Source organism: Astatotilapia calliptera, chromosome 23 (genome assembly GCF_964374335.1).
Source record: "Astatotilapia calliptera chromosome 23, fAstCal68.1, whole genome shotgun sequence".
Taxonomy (NCBI): domain Eukaryota; kingdom Metazoa; phylum Chordata; class Actinopteri; order Cichliformes; family Cichlidae; genus Astatotilapia; species Astatotilapia calliptera.
In genome coordinates this window covers 15273805-15292482 of record NC_137443.1, presented here as the reverse complement: position 1 = coordinate 15292482, position 18678 = coordinate 15273805, and the positions used below count along the sequence as shown (strand labels likewise).

The 18678-nt window shown below is 40.3% G+C and overlaps 1 long non-coding RNA gene across 1 annotated transcript; it reads left to right on the top strand.

The window, feature by feature from the left end:
- The first annotated feature begins 425 nt into the window (after positions 1 to 425).
- LOC113016676 (uncharacterized) lies at positions 426 to 10988 on the top strand. The gene is made up of 3 exons (XR_003271287.2): positions 426 to 1057; positions 5871 to 6039; positions 9712 to 10988. It is a non-coding gene; the product is annotated as an uncharacterized LOC113016676 (long non-coding RNA).
- Positions 10989 to 18678: the final 7690 nt, after the last annotated feature.

Here is an 18678-nt window from a genome sequence, read left to right as displayed (position 1 = left end):
GCGGTGTCTCAGCAGCAATGAAGGAAGTTCCAAGAATATTTACTTGAGCACTTCGTTTGCGTGCTATAGGCTGTGTTTCTGCTCTTGTGTATTTCAGAGAGAAAAGTTGCGCTTCGGCTGCTTCAGTTTGAATAACTTACAGAAGCGAAAAAAAAACAAGCAAAATACACTTAAGTGCACCACTAACAATCCCCAATGCTGGCTGAAGATGCGTTTACATTTCTAAATAAATAAATTATGTATACTTTGTTGTTTTTGTGGTTTACTTTTTATATTTTTGGATTTTGTATTGCTGTTTTAAATGTTGTTTATGGTTATGGTTTATGGTGTTTTAAACCACCAAACAGCAATCTATGAAATAATACTAATCAATAATAAGAATTAAACAAACTTCACTTTCATACTTTTGACTTCGCGATGGGTTATTTGCTAATTTTAATTTTTTTTCCCTTTCAAAAAGCGATAAATACAGCCTAGTGCCGTTTTAAAATCTGAGTGATGTTTCTGTTATCTTGTTTAATGTATTTAGTTTTCAGCTGACACACAACAGGTTATTTAATGTGGCACTATCAACTTGCATTCATTCAACTAAAATCTAACGTACATCAATTTTTTATATGCAGACAATTTCTGCGTGGATATGTGATCTTGAGATTCAAATTTCAAATTTGCAGTAAATCTCACCGCAAAGTTTATTTTATTGTGAGAAATGAGAGTCAAAAAACGTAAAATATAAATGGTTCATTAAATAAACACATAAGCAAAAATAAAATTATTGTTATTCATTTTTCCTCAACATCCTTCCTCAACCGCCAGGCAGGTTTGAATAACGGTCACGTGACACACTATTTGGTCACGAGGTCATTCCGGAAATTTGGGTTAATTACGCGGTGTTCTAATTTTACTCTAATTCTTCACCATGAAAGCTCTGTTTTAAATGAATATTTAAAATAGAGAAATATAGATTTTTTTTTTTTTTTTTTTTTTTTTTTGCGGATTTATTCCTGCATGCAGTATACGAGCTTCAGTCTGAAGGATGCCATCAGATCATCGCGAGGTACAGAAAGTTTATGCTGTTGGTGCCAGATACAAGCTGTTTTCTGAATGCCATTAGCTCATTCCAAGGTTTGGTAGAAGTATCACAGTAACTCAGCAGTGGGCTGTACCTGACATTGCATAGCCCTCTGGCCAAGTCGAGGGGTTTTCAACCTGCAGGTGGACGTCACCAACATGGTCTCTAACAAAGTCAGATGCGTCACAAACAGGAAAGAAAGAAATGAACAAGATCTGCTTCTTAACTTGAATTTCCATTTGAATGTCCATAAATTAGCTTATTGGTGCGAAGAGTGATTTCTGAACTTTAATGTAGCAAGGACAAGAAAATGATAGTCACTACAATAATAATGCGTTTTTGTTTGTTTGTTTGTTTTAGACATATAGCAATTATTTCTGGGGATTGTGAAAACCTACAAATATTTAGAAAGTGCATTTGCAGCTGTATGGACATGAAAGCATGACTGATAAATACAGAGTGGTGTCAGATTAAAATAAAAACTAAGATAAACCGGCTCACAACCTGCTGGAAAGGTTTCAGTGCATCTTAGTGATAAATCTTCAAGTGTCTGGAATTTTACTGGACGAATGAACACCAAAAGATCTCTCAGTTGGTGTTTTGATCATCATGTCAGTCCACAAACTGAAAAAGATGATCGGCTTGGTTGAGAGCTGTTGACTGCAAAGGCCGTAGTGCATCATTTTCACACTCTATTCAATGATCCTCACCCATGGGGACCTTGTTTACCATGAATGGACCAAAAGTGGACTCTAGCCATGCCAATCAAGCACTAAGAATGGCCTAAAAAAGATCCACAATACCACAGATTCAAATATTTTAGTGGGACAGGACAAAGATCACTGGCATAACTCAATAAAAAAGTATACAGTAAAATCACTGAAGGCTACACTGATGTTCTCTATAAGGAGTTTGGGATGTTGCCTTCAAGAGTGCTCTTTAAAGCCCAAGCTTGCAGAGTATCCAAAGAAAACTAGACTTTATTTCAAAGGCAATCTGATGATTTTATAATGTCCATAGGTGTGACTGGACATGCTTATCCAAGAAGGGTGTTTTCTGCAGGATCTGCTGAAAAGGGAATGGTTTCTGTGAGCTTACCTTTTAATCTCATTTGAACACTTTATACATGCAGGGTTTTGTCCAGTTTAATATACAGTAATTGTTGTAATTAATTACTTAACTCATTTTTGTGGACTAAACATAGCAGACAAAATAATCCTAATTCCTCAGTTCATGTGGGTGTATGTAAGGTCCCAAGCCAAAAAAACAAAACAAGGTAATGAACCCCTGATTTTTACTGTGTGACACTGAATTAAAAACACACGTGACCTTCTCTAAATTTAGAATTTTTCTGCACCCCGCTAATTTGAGTATTCATTATTTCCTCATAACTCGTAGGCTAGTGTGAACAAATCATTATTCTGCTATTTAAATGTCTTTCATTTTTCTTGGCCAATTTCCCGCTCTGTGAAGTGTAACAGTATGTAGTGACAGCAGCCCCACAGGTCTGAACATTACAGGCAGCTGTGCATCGAATCTCCCCAGCAGCCTCATTATTCTATTCTCCTCCAATATCCAAGGTTGATCTAATCACCAGATCAACAACGGGAAGTGCAAGAGAACAAATAATGGAGACAAAATGAACAAATGATTAGTATGCTGTGAAAAGTACTATACATTACTTATTTAGCATTTAGATAACTATCTATCCTGAGGAGCAAGCTTCAAAGTTGAACTCAGTTTAGGCGAGGGGGATTAATTCTCTCTGCTGCATGCTTCATTGAATCTCTCATTACCAAACTTTGTCTGTATTGATGTTAGATTTGATTGAAGATTAGAGCATTTAGCAAATCTTGCTTTTCCGCATGTATCAGGCTTTTTCAAGCGCGGCGCACCGCTCGCTGGTCAATACCCTCACTTTTATCCAGTGTCTGCTTCATTTAAACTTAATCAACTCCATCAATGAACTGGAACAGCGAAATGTCCCCTGGAACAATAGCTTTTGTTGGATAATGCTTTGGTCTTATTCCCAACCGGGTGGCGATAAACCTAAAATTACACTATGATGAACTATTTCAATCAATATGATAATGGAAATTGGCTTGGGTGACTCTTTGCAGGGCTTAAGGAGGCAAGCTAAAGCCTATGTGACATTAATACATCTCCATGCTCTCTCCCTGCTGTTGCAACCCCCCTATCTCACTTTATTGTCCCATCTTTTCAGTGACATTGACTACACCATATTGCAAAGCGCCTGGTTGTTTAATGATCTATCTGCACAAGGGAATGCTTGTGCTGAAATGGATGCGCAAGCCGACGGTCTCACGCATTGTTTTCCAACTAAATTATAGGCTCTATACTTTGTTTCCTGTAGTGGCTCAGCGGGGTGTAGATCAATCATTGATGGCACCGTTGTAAAGCAGCTACAACGTGACTTTTGCTGCTCATTTGGACGTTTTGTCCTTGTGCGGCATCCAGTGCCTGTTATAGGCTACAGTTCATCATATTTATACTGCCACCAAAAGACCAATTTCACGAGCCTAAGCAAGGAAAACGCATGCCCCACATCTGTTGCATACTAATAAATATGCCACCTTCTGGGACAATCCAGGAGTGATCATAATGATCGACTGCCAAGTGATATGACTTACCATAAACCTGTTTATTTGAAAAGTTTCCTCTAAGCCAATAATAGTCAAATTTATTTTGGCATCTATTATTATTTTTGAAAAAAATGATTTACCCAATGTGCACAGCTGTTTTTCCTCTCATCGTTTCAGATACCAGCGTTGGCACATGGAAAGAGATGGATGCCTTTGTTGTTTTGCTAGAAGAGCGCAGTTATTACTGGAGCTTAAAGTCACAGCTGTCCTTTTGCAGGGAGTCACTGATCTGCTCCATCTCCCATTAATTACATGTACTGATTAAGTTATGGTTCGGGTTTTGAATTAGAGGCATGTATTTGTCATTTAATTTGGAATTTGAGAGAAGTTATATAGTTCTGCCGCAGAGCCAAACACCATATTTATACAGACAGGTGACAAATCAAAAGTGGTGGGTTTGGAGTCTCTGTTGTGCTGCACAAGCTTTTTGCTCCCATTATTTGGGAAAATTTATTCCCTGAAAAACTGTCTCTTATTAATCCAAATATCAACCAAACTGAAGACCTATAGTAGGTGATGGACTGACGTGTCAGATAACACTCTTGACCACCATCATCAAAACAACAAACAGTATATATAGGGATATTTTTTGAGAAAAATGGTTTTCCCATCCATCCATAGACTCGTAGAAGGTGAATCTGTTATGGTGGCATGTGACGGATCAACACTTTAATAAACACTTACTTTACCTACATAACTGTTTGTAGATAGACAGCATGACAGCGCTCCAGAAGCGAATCTCCCTCTGTTTACTCATACCAGTATAAACCTCCCTATTAACCTCAGTTAATGTTAATAGTATTGCAAATAAGCTAAACGCATCAGTTTGACCCACAGAAAACACAGCGAACTAAGACAGACCAATGATATTGTCCGTATTGATATTCATCAGTATTGTGAGTCTTGATGTCTGTGCAAAATATATTCTTTCAAAAAACAAACAAACTCCTTTTTATTTATAATTTTAACGAGATTTACTCGTTGTAATATGCAAGGAGTTGCACATAACCACTGTGGTGTTATTGTAACAGTATTATCCAATAGGAGGCAAGGTGCGGGAGTGAGGGGCATCTTGGGATACGTGAGTTGTGCTGTGTTTAGATTTTCACTGGAAGGTCATAAAAGAAAGTTCTACACAAGAGTGCAGTTAGTCTCACGCTTGTTTTCTGATAGAAAACGCAACAACCACAACACTACGATTGTTGCTCACAGTCGCAGTCGTCTACCTGTGCAATTCTCCTCGTTAAGGGGTGTTTATGCACCTTTCATCGTATTGTTTTGTCTTATACGGTCTGCAAATCTTTGTCTCTCTGCTCTCATAACCTTACTTACATGTATCCAGTGCAGCTGACAAGACAAATAAAAATACAGTATACCACGCGCTCACTGCTGAGCATCATAAAAATGTCCGTAACAGAGAAAACAGGAGAACTCTGTAGCTCCTACTGATCAACAGATAAATTAATAACGTCCAAAAAATAATGCAGGTGTAACAATATTTTAATCTGATTTCTAATCTTGATGGAAGAGTACTGATTGGCTGAAAACAAACTGCCGGTCAGAGAGGTTGTAGTCAGGCTGCGTAAGGCTGGTTATCAGTGTTAAAATTGATTGCATTGTAATGGATAAACATGGATCAAGTTGAAGCACGGTTCGTGAAAGAGTTGGCCATTCCCCTGCCTCGCTAACCTTCTGCCTTCTTCAGCAGCCAGTGTCAATTAGCCTGTCCTGTATCTTAACCGTGTGAAGTTGCTGCCATGTCACCATCATCCAGCAAACATGAAACACCAGATGTGTCGTTTGACACTTTTGAATATGTTGTTTGCCTTTGTTTCCGTGTTTTACTCCCGGTGCTGAAAATGATTTGAGAGGACAGACATGCACAACAGATACAGCACCTTGAACATCAAAGACCGGCGCTGCAGTATTAGTAACGGTGTGTCTGTGTTTCTGCTGTAACTCTGCACGCGCTCACATACACACACACACACACACACACACACACGGATAAAGGCTTGTGTGAGTCTGCATGCACGTCTGCTTGCCTTCCAAAGGAAAGCATCCGAGACAGCCCAGAATATAAAAATTTACAGGCCTCTTTCCTGCTTTGTCTGTCTCCTTTCCCATTCTCTTAGGTGAATGGGGGCCTGAGTGATAGACCGAGAACCTTTCATCTCACCCAGTGAGTGTAAATAGCTGTCATGTTTGATTGGCGGTTTGACGTGCACGTGATGCCCTGGAAGAGGGGAAGAAATTCAGTGAGGACGCGGTGCATGACGGTTTCTCTGTCTGCAAACTAAAGAGGTAATGAATGAGTAATTGCACAAAAATCTGTGTTCTACATTTTGTCAAATGTGATTTCTCAGAGTTCATGTGGAAGAATCTGCAGCTTGTACTGTACAAGATTGAGTCTGGGCTGACTCACAATGGCTTTTAATCTCGTCATATTTCAGAGTTACTAAACAGAATTTTAAAAAGTGAAATACTTTTATTTGAATCTGCTCAGCATATTACAGCCTGTAGAGCCCCTGGAGCACAATTATACTTAAAGTTACTTATCATAATTGCCAACTTTGTTATGTACCCAGGAATATTAAGCATGTTTACATCGCTAAATTGTGTTTTACTTGTTTAAAGTGAAAGCGGTGATCTTTCAGTATATAATTCAATCTACTGGTTCTAGCAATAGAGAGGAAAGGTTTACAATAATGCTGAATTATGTGCTGTGTTTCATGCTACAATCAGTGATGTTACTGATTGACTGCTTCACATTGGGGAGGTATGAGCGGTGGGGGGGTTTAGCTGAGTAGATCTGACGTAGAACTGGATCCAAAGTAATCTGCCAGTGCCTTTTGTTTTAAATGTTTTGTTATTATGTTCAATGGGAATAAATTTTTTTTAAAATGCAAGTTATGTTAAAGTGAATCCTTAGTGTTAATTCAAATGTGTTTAAGTATGCAAACAGATTATTTTGAAAGGGCTTGGGTTAGTTGGTTTTCCATTTGGTTCACACAGAAAATATCTTCTCGCTGGCTGACATTTTAATGCAGACGTTCATGGTCCTCAGAGGATGCACGTCACCCGACTTTAGGAGACAAATATCATAGCAACACCAGCACAGTGGTGCAGGTGGCAGCACTGTCACGTCACAATAACAAGCTTTTTGTTGTGGAGTGGGAATGGTTGTTTGTCTGCATGTGTTGACCCTTGACAGACTGGCAGCCTATGCAGGCGGTACTCTTTCACCCACTGAGGGTGGGATAGGCTCTAGCCCACCCATAACTATGGCTGGATAAAAAGTTATGAAAGGGGATGTGTTTAATCTTAATATTTGTGCATTTGGTATATTTATGGTCCATATCTTTTAAACTAGAATACATATATTTTATCTCCATAAACTATTCCATGAACTGCCTTTAAAATCTCTTGCTGTTGGTGTTTTTATGTCGATGTACATGAAAAAAAAATAGAAAATTCAATTCCAGGAATAAAAAGCAATGCATTAAATTCCATGACTGTGCTGTGTGAACAGTCCTCTGTATATTGCAGTTACCCTAGTTTTGATCAAAAAGAGTTAATGTATCACTTTAGCATACACTGCCCACCGAGAAGCATGATGGCTCTGTGGTTTGACATATATTTCATTGTTTGGCCTCAGAATGATAACGCTGATGTATTTTACAATGGACTTTTGCTTTGATTTAAAACACCAAAAAAGCATACCACTCTCATCTGCACTCCAATGGCCTGGAATTGGCAAGAAAAAAGCTATTTAACTAAAGAGAATATATGCATCAAATGAAAAGCAGATGAAAAAATATGCAATTATGTTCCTGATTGGGTTAAGTATTTCTCTGCCAGCACATGCCAGCTACCACTAGAACCTTTCCCAAATGGTCTGCTTCCAGGCTTGGGCGAAGCCCCAGAAAACATCACATCAGAATGGTGCCATCTCGCTGTTTCCTCTGATCCATGGCCAGTGTGTCTCCCCATTCCTCTCTCCTCTTTGCTACGCTCAGCCCCTCTCTGCGTCCCAGATAATGGAGCTCAGCTTCTGTCTGCCAAAGGGTCCGTAGCTGCCCGGGAGTAATGACCTGAGGGGGTACTTTGTGACAACCAGGGTATAATAATGCCTGCAGCTACGGACAAAGCAGACCCCGGGGGTCAATTTTTAAATACTTTTATGTTTTTCATCGAGGATAAGAGTCATCTATTTTTATTGCAGGCTATATACAATATGTACACAGCAGAAACAACACATTTATTCCAACCAAGGGAAGCACAGTGTGTTTAATGTTGTTCATTTCAACAAAATGTAGTTAAGTTTTGATAGAACGACATAGTTGTGAGCTAGCTTTATTGACAAAACATCATCCACTATTCAAGAGTTTATCTGGCACATGTCTGTAGGCCACAGTGCTTCAGATCAAAATAGTGTTATTGAGGTGCGCAAGGGAATATGGAATCACCTGCGAATGAAAGGCTTCTCCTAATGGGTTAATTGTAACAAAAGCTCGGGGTCTTGCCCCATTGAACAGAAGAGGATTGTGGAGCACAGACCTGTGGAAATGATGTCAAGCAATGTGTTGCCTGCTTTGCCCTGAAGGGCCAGAGTTTGTCTGTCAGCAGTTAAATGCTTACCTCCTACCCCTCCCCTAACACTCAACAATCAATTTACCTCCTCGGGGTCTATGAACCCAAAGATTTGACCTTGCAGACTCAAGCTTTGTTTCCTCCCTCATCTCTCACACCTCAAAGAGTTCTTATTATAAAATAAAGAAAGGGTAGTTTGAAGTTAGGCCTCATTCAGTAGGCTAGTAGGTGAATTTTCTGTTGCCAAAACCACAGGAGGAAACTTGATAAAGGTAATTTTCAATTGATCTCTAGTTTCATGCCAGCCTTTATTCCTAGAATTGAACTCTGAGTTGTTTTATTTCAGTTATTAAAATTAAGTGCTTAAAGGAAAGCCAGGTAGGGTGGGAAATACTGTTTTTGTATTCTATAAATATTTAACTTGTTTGCTTACAAAGGAGAGCCACACTACATGTTTCCAGCTAGAAGCAGGTAGAAACCTATAATGTGGCTCTCTTAATGTGGAATTATCTGGTGTTAATGTAGTGTAGCAGCTCTAAAAGTAACTAGTTTTTAAAATGTATAAATCTACAACTTGCAATAAAAAACGGGTAAATCATTATTACTTGAACTTTGAGATGCTTTTACACTGTCTCTGTTTCCAGTCTTTATGCTAAGCCAAGCTAACTGGATGATAGCTGTGTGTTCATTGACTGTGTGAAAAAGATGGACAAAAGTTTTTGGTCAAGCGCCTTAAACACACATTCTCTCTAATGGCCAGCAGGAGGCGACACCTCAGATAGCAACGATGTCCAGCTGTATAGAAATCTATTGGAAGGTGTCCATGGGCTCCCTTCATCTGTGGCCACAGCAGACACTTTCCTGATCAGTTTATAATCTAAAACACTAGTTTCTCATTTTACTGAATACAAAATGATCTGCATTTTGTTAATTATGATCCCAATTTGAGTCCAAAACAACGTTAAAGGAACCTTTACTTTTAGGGCTGACCTGAAGCTATGCTAAGCCAAGCTGCATACCTCACGGAAAAGATTGGAAACCATATCAATTCTTAAACCTCAGCAATAAAATTCAAACGTGTATTCTCCAAATGTCAAAGTATTTATGACTGTTACATAAAAAAGTTAATTCAGTAGAATTTGATTAAGAGTCAGCAGTGGCATTGTTGGTTTTGTTAATTTGTTTACTTTTAATCATCAGCAGAACATGCGCGCCAATGCCTCTGCATGCTTCTGCAGTAACAGATTATACGTCTTCATTTTGGATAGTTTTCCATGTGTCTTACGGCCAGTATTCATTTCAGTAAAGTAAACCGTAGTTTTAGTTTTAAGTTTAGTTTATAGTTAATTATAACAACTTTGATTCACACTTTTGTTTTGGCAGGTTGTGCGTGCCAGCAGAAACCATTCATGAAAGATGCACCCCTGAGGCTTACAGAGGTACACTCCATCATCTGCTAAGCAGGTAACTACTGTATTTTTTATAGAAGAACAAAGCCAGCTCCTGATGAATGACTGTGCTATAGGTAATGAGCTTTTTACCTAGAAACAAATGTTTCGCGCTCAAAAATGTATCAAAACTGAAAATCAGGTTTTAGTGTTTATATGTTGTACAGTTGATTTACTTTTATGTTTATGGGTGCACAGCCTGGAGATGCCTCTGTGTCAATCAAAGACTTCAAGTCCCAAGATTTATTCAGTCCCCCTCCCATTTGTACAGTAACCAATGGAGGGAGTACACACCCAGCAAGGTGCTAGCTAATTGGGCATACTGAGAATAGAAAAAAAAGAGGAAAATAAGCACCTTCTACTGTTATGTGACATTTATTGAAAGTGCTGATGGATCAGCACAAAGCTTTCTTCAGGGTGTTCGAGAAGAGCTTTGTAGTGAAGCATCATCTGTTTCATGAGATAATTTTTATGTCTTTTTTTTGTTTTGTTTTTTGCTTTTCAGTTTAATGCGTTTTAGTTCTGCAGCATAGAGGTACAAAATAGCGAGCAAGGAGATATGATTCACTATGCCAAACTCATGGGATCATTAGTACAAAACCTGACTCCAAATTAAGCTCCCACTTAGACCGACAAAAATGCTGCTTTCTAAGAACCCAGTTATGCATAAAATTACATCCAGGAAAACATTTAGTAGGAGACAGTTAAACTTTCTGGAGTGCCGGCATTAAAATGCTCAAAGTTTGCCATGTAATACCCATTAGCTGAACACTAGAGAATAGCTAGTCTGGTTCTGATTTGTTCTTTACTTTCCTATTTTTGTTCCCTTTAGGGCCATTATAACTAAAATAATAAATGTCTAATAATGGCATTAAAATTCAATGAGATGAAGACTTATTCTGTTCAAACAACAATCTATATAAGCCTATGTAATTTTAGACACTTAATACAATAAAAGGCAGTGAATTTAAAGCTAACAAATATCATACATGACTGATAATTATGGAAAAATGCATCAGAACTTCCACCCTGTTTGAATGCAGCATTTGGTGCATGCACTAGTGAATTTGTGATCTGCGGATAATCTCTATGCTAAGCTAGAGAAGCATCAGTCTGTCTTGATAAGATTATTTTTTAAAACATTAAACTGTTTCATTAACATGACTTACTTTATGACTGTATGCTGATTTCGGTTATTGGCTGCAATACCGCAGAATGAAATCAATAGCTAATAGTCAAAACATATAAACTCTTCTCTCTGACTCACTGAAGGATATCATACAGTACAACGATTTCACATTTTATTTTGGTCTTTTAAGGATGGTTCTCTGGCACTTGTGTCAAAGCTCGTCTTGTTTTTCACGGCTGCGCTAACCATCAAGAATAAAACTGTATAGTTTGTGCTGGTGGAGTTTTCTTTTGCTGAGGGGGAGACAGAGCGGTTGAGGATGTATACACGTGGGGGAAGAGCTGCAGTAATAGAACTCAGCTGGAGTAGGTTACTTGAGGGAATGCTTCAGGAGCGGGAACAGAGCCAAAAGAGCGAGGAAACATACTTCACTTTATTGATTTTGTCGATCGTCTTAAATGAGGGGCACTCCAGGCCAAGGGCTCACCTCTGCATTTTCTGTGTGTGTGCCTGCTGTGTGGTGGACAACGTGCAGAGGTTATGGGAGATGGGAATTATGTATGTTTTTATGTTAATGTATGGGGAAAGGCTTTTTGTGCACGAGGGAGACGGAGAGAGCTCCAGCATCACGTATACAATGTGAACCTTTTGTTGTTACCTCATAAATTTCCATGTTGTTGTATCAGCCATTGAGGCTGTTGTTTCAGTCACGTGCATCTGGAAGTCCTCAATGAGCTAGCTTGTCTGTGAAAAACCCTGCACCGCCCCTCCACAGATCATGACCTTTTGCTTTACACTAGAGATACACGCTACTATTGTGACTTATTCATCAACTGTGACTTGGTTATAAATGGCTTTTTAAGGCAAATATTGATTAAGTCAAGTGTAACATCACTTGGCTTAAAGCAAATGTCCATAAGCAATTATAGCTGATAGTCTCTTTTCCATTTTTGCCTTGGCTGACATGCTCATCTGTTTTATATTCCCATATGTCCTGTCAGGTGGGACAGGATTCATTTCCTGTACAGTCGGTGTCAATTGTTATTCAATAACCAGAACCCTGAAGTTTTACCACAGACCTCAAAGGCACATTCCCTGTAATAGAGTCACTCAAGTTTCAACAGTGCGTACTTTCTACAGAGTTTTCTTGCAATAATCATGAACATCTAGTATTAGTTGTGTTATTCTGTATTTTATGTAAGTTTTCTGTTGACTATGAATTTAGATTTTGGTTTAGGATATTTTTTTTCTCTAAGTGCACCTTAAAAATGAGAGAAAATAACGAAATGAGAAAAGATGTACTCCTCCTCCCAAAAAATGTGTTTATTTTTTAATAGAATCAATTGCAGACCTTGATGTCAGGAGACTGTTTTTAGCTGATATTGGTTTATGACGTCTCAGTTACTACTGCCAGTATTCAAGAGGAATCCTGAAATTTCCAGCACATAAAAAACTTTTCAGTAAAGTTTTGTGTGTAACATTAACACCTTTGTAACGCAAACCAAATGCACATTTATATTTATATCGGGCACAAAGTATCATTTAAAGGTAAGCATTTGTTATTATTTTGTATTCTTTGAGTAAGAAACCTAAAACAATAAATAGATTCCTTAGTTCAGTACTGGCCTAAAACAGTTCTGAAACAATCATAACAGTCATCTTCCATTACACTTGAAACACTGCTGCTCTGACAGTGATTTAATCATCGTTTATCAAAGTTTTACGGCATTAGATGTTAAAAAACTGTCGGATTTTTTTAATGGCTAATCACGTGAATCTTTAGTTTCTGCCTTTAAACACACTGCAGTGGTTTCCATTAGCTAGTGTAGTTTATTTTAGCACATCACAGTTTTTTTTTTTTTTTTTTAAATCTCAACACAATTAAACAACTCTGCTGACAACCCTTTCTTTTTGTGGGTTGCCTACAATTACTCTTTCTGTTGAGTCGTGCTTTGTAGTTACACTTTGGTGCTACGCAGACACCTTTACACTGTTGTTTGTTGCCACTGTTGTAGATCTTGACATATTTTATAGGGTGGATGTTTGGTGTGTTTTTTCCTAACAGCTCAGTTTGCCTGAAGTGTCTTTGTGTGATCTGAATGTTATTTCTGAATGTCTAACAGTTTAGCTACACTCGGGGAATTTATATGATTTTACAAGGTGCATCCTCTTGTTCTTATCCCCCAAATCATCTTCATCTGCGCATCTGTTATAAACTACCTAAGCATGCTTATCTTTTCTCCCTCTCATTTCATTACACAAAATCCCAAAGAAACCACTGGGCGGGATCAGTTAGTCCCAGCCAGCTCTGTGGTTTTCTTGTTCTTTATTAAAGTGTAATCAAACATCGGTTTAAGTGGAAAATAAATATCCAGATCTAATAAGCTGCTCAGCCGGATCATGTAAATGCAAATTTTCAAGCTGGTTCCTATCCGTCCCACTGAGGGGAGAACAAGCCACAGCAATCGCCTCCTCCACCCTCGATTGTAAATCAAGGAAAATAATGGCTGGATAATGACCGGTTTGCGGTCCCAAGCAGATTGAATGATAACAAACCTCGCATGTTGCACGCAGCTTTTCATTTAACATCCTATCATGGGGAAAGCCGGCGAACAGCTTGGTGTGGCTCATTAAAGGGGTTGTTGATGCCTTGTAAATTTTGTGGAGCAAGGGGTTGAAAATTCACAGGACAAACTTCCTGATAGGGTAAGACAGGGTTTATTCCCCACCCATAGGGGCCTCCTGCGCCGTCGCAGGGAGCCGGATGATCTGAGAGGACCGGTGAGCCGCCGACTGCATTGCAGTTGTCTGTTTTCTAATGTGAAGGAGTAAGAGTGTGAATGAAAAGAGACGAATACCCACTTAGACAAGCACTAAATAATAGACATATAAATTGCTTCGCTTTCCTGTTTGGGGAGATGCTGATTTAGCTGCTAATTGGTGACAGAAACTGTCAAATGGGTGGCAGATAGTGATTGTGGTGGCTTCTGTCAGGATTAGGTGAGAGGGAAGAAAAAGCGTGCTTTCTTCTGGTGAAGGCAAAGACAATATGACGGCAGTCCCCTCCCTTCTCTTGTCTGATATTTACCCAAAACACATTAAACAGATAAAGAAGAGAAAAGAAACAATAAGCTCGGGATTATGGACCCTGTCTCTTGCCTTCGTCTTGTGCTCTCATGTCTTCCCTTTTTTCTCTCCTCTAAGCTGTCTCTGTGATTGATTAACGTGTTTGTTTGAAGAAATTTTGAATGTTTGCTTGCACAGTGAAACACACAGACATACAAATACGCGCCGAATTTGCTCAGACGCTCACACGCACAGAGACAATGAACTGGCTGTAAGCAGAGAGACGGCGAAAGAGACGGATAAAGACTGACTGACTGATCTCTCGAGGGCATCTTCTTCTAACCCTGCCTTGACTCTCCTCCCTTTTCTCTGGAGCATTAAAATGAACAGTAATTAGGCTTTGATACTCTGGCAAATGAACAGTAATTAGAGTGTGCTACTGTGGATCCTCTGCCTGAGCTGCTCATTGAATATTCACGCCATTATTGAACGTTAAGATTAGCTTGCCGCTGTCATGCACAAACAGTGTGGCATGGCAACGGCCCTTTGCAGATGGTGTTAGGGGGATGGTGGAGGCAGTGTGTGTGCGTAGACAGGTCGCCCAAGCCTGGCGGACCCTCAGAGGGGATTTTCTGGTTATTAGATCCTTGCCAGATCATGGGCCAATTATAAAGAAAACTGTCAGTCAAGGCAAAGTGGCTATGTGATTAGCGGAAAAGGACAAAATCAGGTGAGGAGTGTGAATCTTTCTGGAGGCAGCTTTGATTTGCTAATAAGAGGGAGAGGGAAAGGACCGGGGCAGGGTCCCCAGCTGTAGTCCTGCTTTGCTCTCTTCATTTTCACTGTGACCTTCTTAGCACTGCTGGTCTAATCTGCGCTGCAGAGAAGACATAAAGAATGGCTCTCGAGGGGGTTTTCTGGGTCCAGGCTCTGAATGAGGCACAAGGGGGTTAGCCACCAAAAATGAGAGCAGTACCCCCTACTCCCAACCACAGGGACATGAGTAATCAAATAGTTCCTTTAGGATGACAAGGGACAAATACTTCCTAATTACCCTAATAGTTTTAAAGACTTTTTACTCTTGATAAAAAAAAAAAAACCGAAAAAAAAAAACCCACTTAAAGCTATGTCACTGAGAGAAGGAGGAGTGAAGGGATAAGAGGAGGGAGGGAGAATCGCTTGCCTCTGAGAGCATCCTCAGCAGGCAGGAGCTCTGTCCGTTCCTCTTCCTAATTTCTAAAAGCACGACAGTGTATCCTAATTTAGCGGCTGGTGACCAGGGCTGACATTGAGGGGCGTGGTAGCCCCCCCCCCCCCCCCCCCCCCTCCCGGCCATGGTTTCTGGCTGGGGAGAAGCAAACGCAGAGGGGAGACAGGCAGCACAGTGCCAGGGCTATAATGAAGCGCGGGAGACAGCAGGCCTGACAGCTCTGGCAGGTGATGCATGGGGCCCATGCTAATTCTTCAGCAAGCCAGTGATGGATCCTGAAATCTTGACCACACATCCCATTAGCCCCTGTCTGTGACAGGAGAATAAAGATATTAAAAAATCCAGGAGAAGTTGAGAGAAAGGGGTGCAGGGGGATTTGGAGTGGGATGTGGACAGCCAGTCAAAGGACCTTACGCAAACCTCCAAGTCCTCTGCAATATTTTCAGCAGCAAAGTTATTGATGACTTAACCTCTGGGGTGCAGGTTATGGGTGATGGATACTGTGCATCCTCAGCATGGAACAGCAGAGGATAACAAGGTAGACAGTGAATCACCTGCCCACAGCTGATAAAAATAGAATATGACATGTTCTACAGCGTATACACTGCATTATTCCACTGTAAATTCTAAAGAGATGAGTGAACTGGGCTTTCCTGTAAATAGATTAGTTCATTGAATTGGTTTTCTATGGGCTCAGCTGTTCTGCGCATCCCTACTGCTCTGGCTTTTGCATCTTAGCACTATGAATGCATGGACTGTTTATTAGGCTGTCCCTGCCAACTCCTCTGCGACCTCCCATCCCCTCAAGAGTAAAAAAGACTAAGGAATAAAAAGCAAAGGAGGGCGTAGAACTCCTCAGCTATCAAGCGCTCAGGTGTGTTTACCATATATCTTTTATGTTCCTGTGCCAGAAAGGGCTAATATTTGTGACAAGTTTTATATGAAATATAAATGACTCAGTCTTGATACAAATAGGAAAACTGGTAGCGAGGCGAGCCGAGTCGCAGCCAGGCCACGAGAATCCTTCCCATTTCTCGGGGTTGACAAATAGCACAGAGGAAGTTCCAGGGGAAACTGAGAGGTTACTGTGACAGACAAGGAGCACAATTATCACACCATGATGAAAGAGCCATGGCGAGCGCGCGTCGCACCGTTAATTACCGTCCTTTTTCCACCAGCCTCTAATGTGAGGAAAAACACGCGATGACAAGTGTGTAAAAGAGCAAGCACTAAATTACTGTCAGGAAAAATAAACGGAGGATCGCGCGGCCCGCACAGTGATTTACGGGGGCAATTAGTCACCGCCCCACGGAGATGCTGAGGACAGCAGTGCGGCGGGAGTGTGTCAGGGAGAGAGAGTGTGAGAGACACCCCTACGCTCCACCCACACTTCTAAAAAATAGGATGAGAACTAGGAGAATGTTCTCTGTGCTCTTGGCTGAGTGACCTTTGTCTGGCGGAGGGCCGTTATCCAACTTTTTGCTGGTTATAAAGAAGTTCCGAAATAAATGATCAAGCAAACAACGGCGCTGTGAACATCATCCTACTTCAAATCAGTGCCATGTTGTCATATGTATATGTATCATAATAGAATAAAAGAAGTAACATGAGTGGGTGATATGGAGCCAATTTAGGTCACCGTTACTTGTTTTATGCTGAAGTAGGTTGATTATGACACAGGTGTAAGACAAGCTAAAGCGGTGTCTGTCATTACACTATCAGTAGAATACAGGCTTTTGTCTATGTCGAATGTGTCAGCGTACTTGAAATGCTAAACGTCTGAAATGAGCTAACCCCCCCACACGCTCTACCATCAAACATCAAATGGGCTCTAATTGTTTCTAAACGTGACACAAGTTAAGATACTTCAGTTTAAAGCCCGCCATCGCGTCTCAAAAGTGACGCTTGATTCCTTGTCTCGTCTCTTCGAGCAGCTTCTAAGACAGGAGGTCGCATCCCAGTCGTCACATGTCCCTCATATTTCATGCTCAGCTATGAAGCGAGCCTTTCATCGCGTATTAAAATACCTGCTGTACTTTTAAGGAAGTAAGACCACTGGGAATATGCCCGACTGAGCGGAGAGCCCATTGATTAGTAATGGCTGATGACAGATAGTGTCACGTCATCTTTGTTAATTTCACTCATTCGGAGGCATTGAACAAACATGGCGTGCTGTTTTTTTTCCCCCCTCTTTCTTTCTCTGAGAGAAATTTCTAAAATGATAGCCTATTGTTGAATAATTTTGAAGCCCCTATTAGAAAATTGTCACACTGTGTGATATCTTACAGACGTGTGATGAAATAAAGTAAAGATGGAGCGGGGGTGGGATGATGCAGTGGAAGTTTGTCTTAATATATCCATCACAGCCAGCTAAAGACAATTATAGTTGAGCACTTTAAAGAAAACCCTCAGACGCAGGCTCTTGACTTGCTAAGCTTCTGAAGCTTTCTCTTCGCGTAATGCTAACGCTTGATGCTAACATGACAAAGTGTGTTGGAGGATATTGGCAGTTTAATCTGCCTTGTCATGCTCGTATACATATTTAGACTGAGCATTTGCACGTGTATTGTAGGACAATAATAACACTGCCAGTAAGCTGAGTGTTATGAGCAGCGTGATAGGAAGTGTGTGTATAGAGAGGGGGGGAGCAGGGGGATGCATTCTCCCGGCCATACAAATCCAGTAGAGGCTAGTGAGTGGGCTTGCTAGGTTGAGCCACATTTCCAGGTCAGTGGCCTTAAGCATGCTTGGTTACAGCTGCCTTGCCCATTCCTATTGGCAAAGGTGCCATAAGACAAGGTTGTGAGGGGCCATAAGTGGTGAGGAGGAAGCAGTGGAGAAGCTAACCAGGAGAGGACCATATGCATGTCCAGTGGACTGCTTCCCTCAGGCTTTCTTTCTCCATCTCTCTCTCTCTCTCCCCCCACATCCCTCACTTGACTGCACTATCCACTTCTTTGCCAGGGCTATATAAGTGCCAGGACATCAGACTTCCTCAAGCTGTCAGCCTTGCTTTTCCCCAGAACAACACAATTTGAGACTGGAGGAGAGTAAGAAAAAAAATCACTGGAGAAGCTAGAGAGGAATAAGATTGGAAAAATGCTCCATTCTGTTTTTGCTTCAGCCAGTTCCACGGCCAATTAAAGGCCATCACGATCAGCCATCATTGGCGTGGACCTTTATGTTTGACTCAGGATATTTTCACTTTGGAAACTACTGTCTTATAATTTTAAAGATAATTTTAATCTCATTTTATTATTTTATTTTATTATAGTTACTTAATAAATTCACACTTGTAGATTTAATTGGACAGGACAGAACTTTCTGTACCTTTCAATTTAGTTTAAGTATATTTGAAAATAAAATTCGGAAAATTCTTAATTGCTCCGTTGTCTCTAAACTGTAGACATATAGCTCAACTTAACAGCTGGTTAGCTCAGCTTAGCATTAATAAATGGCTTTCCTCTGCGTGACAGTAAGAAATAATGTGTCAGTTA